Below are 6404 nucleotides of genomic sequence, written 5' to 3'. Positions count from 1 at the left end.
CTGGAGGATTCTCCGCAGCTTGAGGTCTTCAAACCACAATTTGAAGACTTCAGTAACTCAGACATAGGTTAGGAGTTTGTTACAGAAGTGGATGGGTAGGATTCTGTGGCCTGCTTTGTGCAGGAGGTCAGACTAGATGATCATAATGGTCCCTTCTGAGCTTAAAGTCTATGAGTCTACTTCTTCCCCTTTTCTCTCTCATTATCACATATAGATATAAAATCCAAGGAGATCCTTCCCCCATTTATCCTAAAATGAACGACTCTCCCTTCTCTTCCTACCAGGGAGCTCTCCCTGGGCCCTGCTAGGGGCTCCATCTCCTGCATCCATCTGTGGCTAGTAGGCGTGTGATGGATCTGCTGGGAGAGACAAAGGCTCTCTCTTCATCCCCTCACCCTGGTGTTTCCTGGATGCTCTGAGTGGGGTGGGGTAGGACTCCGTTGACTGTGATCAGGGCCAGCTCTAGGTTTTTTTTGTTTTTTTTTTGCTTGGGGTGGCAAAAAAGTGCAACTGACAAAGCAAAAAAAAAATTAAATAAATAAGGTGGCCAGAATGCCACCCCTGAAATTGGGCTGCCCCAAGCACGTGCTTGGTTTGCTGGTGCCTAGCACCAGCCTGGACTGAGATCCACCCAGAACTTCCATTTGATGGGCTCCTCTCCCCCGTGAATGGTGGGGCTGTGAGTGGGACAGCAGGTACTGAGGGTTTGGCTACCCTTGCAGCTGTACAGCGCTGGGAGTTTAACCTGTCTTCGTACAGCTGACTAGGGAAGGCGCTGGAATCTGTCCACACTGACAGCAACCAGCGCACTGGCATGGCCACATTTGCAGCATCTGCAGCAGCATTGGGAGCTGTGCATTATGGGCAGCTATCCCAGCATTCAAGTGGCTGCAACGTGCTTTTCAAAAGGGGGTGGTGGGGTGGAGTGTGACAGGAAGCGTGGGGGAGAGAGTGGATTTTTGGAGCTGATGCTGTGTCAGCTCCCTGCCTTGCAAGTTGTGACCCTTTCCCCCACACCCTCTCATTTACTGAAAGCAAACAGCAGCTGTTTGTTTTTTTCCTCACAGACCAGATAAGCAGCCTCCCCAAAACAGAGAACAGGAGCAGAACAGTACAAAGTCTAACAACTTCTCTTTACACATATGCCACCTGGCTGCTGATAATCTCCATAACAAGAACCACGCCCTTGTGCACCTTCACTGACACAACCTACAACGCTGAGCACAGAAATGGGGCAGACTTGGTGCTCCCAAGTTTCACATGCACCACCCTTCATATCAGAGTCACAGCTCTGCCAAGCTGCCCCAAGGAATCCATCCAGCATCATATTATAGCTAGAGATGACAGATTGCACACAGCTGGAGGGGATGCCAATAAATGCCAATATTCCCATCTGTGCAATACCACAAAAACACTGACAGGTTCTTTTAGTCCTTCTTCATATCTCTTGTATAGGTTTTTATGGCCAGATGTGACTGTTAGGTCATCTAGTCTGACCTTTTATATAACACAGGCCAGATAATTACATCCATTTCCTGCCAAGATGAGCTGAATACCTTGTGTTGGATTAAATCATCTTCCAGAAAGGCATCTAGTCTTGACCTGAAGACTTCGTGAGATGTTGATGCTGCCACTTTCCTGGTAATTTATAAACCTTTGCACCAGCCTTCCTGAACTACTCCCAGTGGCGAGTTCCAACTCCAGGGAAAGGGAAGGGGCAGAGTTAAGGTTGTGTTGCGGTTGTGATATGTACTTTAACTCTTCATTTCCTAGTTTTCAGAGGTTTAACTTTAGCTCCCACCACATGCTGGGAGGGCAGGAGGCAGCACTGGGCCACCTTAACTCTGCATTAATGTAGTTTATGGGCATTTAATTATCTTGATTTTATTTACTGGATTTTTTTTTTTTGCCACTATGACTGTGTGTAATCTAGAGCTTTGCCATGCATAGCTATGACAGTTAATGGTGTGATTTTTCACACTCCAAATTTATAGAGCTAAGCGTCTTCCCTTTCCCCTGTGTCTTGTAATAAAGAAACCCAAAAGATGTCCCCGTCATAGGGTTTTGTGCTTTTTCACAATGACAGGTGACACAACCGTGAAAAAAACACCTGTTAAATTCAAAGGCTGTGTGTACTCCATCAAAATCAGCATAACTGTCTAAAAAGTAGGGGCCTATCTGTAGTTCCCCCACCCTGTAAAGCATGCCATATCTGTATATTTTCTTTGTGAGAAGTATACAACAGCCACAGAAGAGATGGGGTCAAATATCTCTTTTTCTGCCTGTGATAGTTGTCTGGAGGGAGAAGAGCAACCATGTTAGGCTCCAGAAACATAAACCTGTACATAGCCTGATTTCAGCCAGGGGCACTCATGATAGCAGCGGACAGTACAGAGGGGGAGAGATAACCTCTCCTCTCCCTCTTCCCCTCCCTGGTGGTAGACGGTGCAGCAGGACTAGTAACCGTCCTCATGAATATCTAACATGTTGACATGAGGGCATCATTCCTGGTTACTCCCAGTAGATAGGACAGAACGGCTAATAACTAGCTTCATCATAGCAACTGGGGGCTTCAGCCCCCTCCCTTTCCTGTGTAAAGAAAAGATTCTGTACTGCCTGGACTGTCATAGCAGCAGCATGCTGTGCTCCTCTCCCCCACACCGCTTAATGTCCTGCCTGGACTATCATCGCGCCGGGAGGCTGCCTCCCCCTCATTTTATGTCACTAATCAGTGTTTCTTATTCCTGCATTCTTTATTACTTCATGACACAAATGGGCAGGACACTGCCACGGTAGCCCAGGAAGGTTGGGGGAGAAGGGAAGCAACGGGTGGGGTTGTTGCAGGGGCACCCCCTGTGAATACTGACACGGAGCAGCTGTGCTCTCTGATACACTGGTCCTCTAATACACTTGCCCCTTATTCTAGGCAGGACTGACTCTATTTTTAGAAACCATAAGGGAGGGATTGACTCGGGGAGTCAATCCCAATTTTGCTTTTGCGTTGCGCCCCCGGCCGATTTCAGCCAGGGGCACTTATGATAGCAGCGGACAGTACAGAGGGGGAGAGATAACCGTCATTTCATTGCCAGTTTACTCCGGCAGTAGACGGTACAGATCGACTGGTAACCATCTCTGCTATCATGCAAAAGCAAGTGAATGCTGCTGTGTAGCGCTGGAGTATCGCCTCTCTGTCCGCGGCATCCAGTACACATACGGTGCCGGAAAAAAAAAAAGCTGAACGGGCTCCATGGTTGCCGTGCTATGGCGTCTGCCAGGGCAATCCAGGGAAAAACGGCGCGAAAGGATTGTCAGCTGTTGTTTTCCCGGAGGAAGGAATGACTGACGACATTTACCCAGAACCACCCGCGACAATAATGATTCAACCCAGAATTCCAAGGGGCGGGGGAGACTGCGGGAACTATGGGATAGCTACGGAAGAGCTACCCACAATGCAACGCTTCAGAAATCGACGTTAGCCTCGGACCATGGACGCACAACGCCGAATTACTGTGCCTAGTGTGGCCGCATGAAATCGAATTTATAATATCAGTTTTATAAAACCGATTTTAGCTAATTCGATATTATCCCGTAGTGTAGACGTGGCCATAGTTTCCTCAGGGCTTGGTGTGGCGGTAGCCGCTGAGGAACTGGAGTTGTGGTTGCATGGTTGCCATACCTCAGCATCGCAGGAGCTTTCAGTCCTTGGTTTTTTATTCACAACCCATAGAGTGCATGCTCCAGGTCTGTGAATGTGCGTGGTTTGATGCACATTCAGAACCACTAGAGTGCGTGCTCTGGGTTTGTGAATGTGGGTGTTTTTGCTCACCGTTTCCTTAGGGTTTGGTGTGGTGGTGGCCGCTGAGGAACTGGAGTGGGTTGCATGGTTGTTTTTTTACCAGAGTCTTTTATTCTGTCCTTGGGTTTGACGTATATGGAGGTTTGGACCACCCTGATGCTTCATTGTACTCTTGTGCTGTTTTGCATTGTTAAAGGTCTCAAAGCAGATTCCTGGTCCTTTGGCAGTTCTGGAGAAGGTGTCCTTGTAGCTCTGACTACAGCATTGTCAAAAAAGTTGTCCTTGTCTATGGGGGGTGAGAGGGGGCATTTTACAAAACTGAACTTTACCATCTTTCTTACCATCAGTGGTTTGAGCATTGGCCTGCTAAACCCAGGGTTGTGAGTTCAATCCCTGAGTGGGCCATTTGGGGATTGGTCATGCTTTGAGCAGGAGGTTGGATTAGATGACCTCCTGAGGTCCCTTCCAACCCTAATAATCTATGATTCTATGTATTTACTTAAAATACAAAACCTCATAAAACAACCAAACCAATAAGCAAAATATATTTACTGGGCTTCATCCATCCATCCATCAGTCACTGATGCTGGTGAATTTTCCTTTTCAGCTGTCTCTCTCCTTTTTCTTTTGAACTTTTTTACCCTCTGATCTAAGGCTCTCTCATGTTTTGACTGTACTGTGGAGGAAACATTATTATAAAAACAGATGAAACCAGCTTGTTAACTTAAAAAATAAAATATTCATTAGGGTGTTTTTCTATTTAAAAAGCCATAGCTTTAAAACAAAATAATCCATTTCAGGCTGTACAAACACACACAGGTTTTGGGTTTATTTCTATCACTTAAAAAAACAAAAACAAAAAAACCCCAGAAAACTCACAAACATTTTTTTAAAAATACATCTTATTTTGCAGAATAAAAAAACAAACTGCTTTTAAAATCCATTTTAAAACACATTTTGTACAGAAACCCTTGTTCGTTTGAAACCAGTTTAAAGCCCCACAGTTTGCAACCAAATACTTTTCAATAAACCCACATGCATTTAAAAGCCACATGGTTGTTCTGTTCCCCACCCCCAATGTGTGTTTGGGCCTTCAGGTTTAAGAACAAGCAAAAATGTTAGCTAGTATTACCCCCAAATGCATCAACCCCCTCCTACATTTAAAAAACACAGCACATTTGAACAGTTAAAAAAAATTCCTGTTAGTTTAAAAGTTTGCAACCAAATATTTTTAAAAAACTCACACCTATGTCTTGCACAGACCCCCCTTTTTTTAAAATACACCTCATTTTGCAAAATAAAAACCAAACTGCTTTTAAAATCAACTTTTAAAACACATTTTGCATACTAAAAAGCCCTGTTAGTTTGAAACAAACCAAGTACTTTTAAGTATCAGAGGGGTAGCCGTGTTCATCTGGATCTGTAAAAAGCGACAAAGAGTCCTGTGGCATTTTATAGACTAACAGACATATTGGAGCATAAGCTTTCGTGGGTGAATACCCACTTCATCAGTCGCATGTGGTGGAAATTTCCAGAGGCAGGTATAAATATGCAGGCAAGAATCAGTCTAGAGATAACGAGTTTAGAGAAACTGCTGAACTTCAGGCCTAGTGACAGCAATGGAGGAGGAGGTAATCCCGCCGACTCACCAGAGTGGGTATGTCGACGCGCATGTTGGGTGGTGCGAATGCTTATGTCGGCAATATGTTCTGTTAGTCTATAAAATGCCGGACAGGAACCTGGTTGGTCGCTGTTTGTTAACAGATGCGCGGAGATAGAACACGGTACCTCTTGCATACTAAAGAGTACTTGGTTTGTTATTCAAAACTAACAGGGCTTTTTAGTGATGCAAAGTGGTGTTTAGAAAGGTTGATTTAAAGCAGTTTTGGTTTTATTTTGCAAAATATAGAGGTGATTTTTAAAAAAAGGGGGTCTGTGCAGGACATAGTGGTGAGTTCGTTTAAAGAAATTTGCGGTTCCCAGGCTAAAGCTTTTGAACACTAAACAAGAATTTTTTTAAAGCTGTTCCAAGGTGCTGGTGTTTTTATAAATAGTAGAGGTGGTCGTTGATGCATTTGGGATAGTAAATACTAGCTAACATTTTGAGCTCTGTTCTTTACACACTGAGAGGCCCAAACAACATTTTGGGCTGGTTGCTGGGAACAGACACACCATGTGGCTTTTAAATGCATTGTGGGTTTATTGAAAAGTATCATTTGGTTGCAAAACTGTGGGGCTTTAAACTGGTTTCAAACGAACAAGCCCGGGGTGTTCTGTACAAAATGTTTTAAAGGATTTTAAAAAGCGAGTTTGTTTTTTTATTCTGCAAAATAGATGTAATTTTTAAAAAAATGTTTGTGAGTAATTTCCTGGAGGTTTATTTTGTTTGGTGTTGTTTTTTAAGTGATGAAAGAATAAACCCAAAACCTGTCTGTGTGTGTACAGCTGAAAAATGGGATTATTGTTGTTTTAAAAGCTATGGCTTTTAATAGACAAACACCCTAAGAATAGATTTTTGTATTTTTTAAGTTAACAAGCTGCGTTTCATCGTTTTTATAATAATTTTTCCCTCCACAGTACAGTGCAAGAAACGATTGAGATGAGCCTT

At 44.0% G+C, this 6404-nt stretch overlaps 1 protein-coding gene across 3 annotated transcripts in view; it reads left to right on the top strand.

Annotated features, from left to right (window-relative positions):
- The window catches only part of LOC116816480 (uncharacterized), a 560774-nt gene that overhangs the window by 479558 nt on the left and 74812 nt on the right, over window positions 1–6404 (top strand). The window lies entirely within an intron of this gene.

The sequence above is a fragment of the Chelonoidis abingdonii genome, chromosome 11 (assembly GCF_003597395.2).
Source record: "Chelonoidis abingdonii isolate Lonesome George chromosome 11, CheloAbing_2.0, whole genome shotgun sequence".
Classification (NCBI taxonomy): domain Eukaryota; kingdom Metazoa; phylum Chordata; order Testudines; family Testudinidae; genus Chelonoidis; species Chelonoidis abingdonii.
Note: the sequence above shows the minus strand (reverse complement) of the source record. Positions and strands in the feature narration are given on the sequence as shown.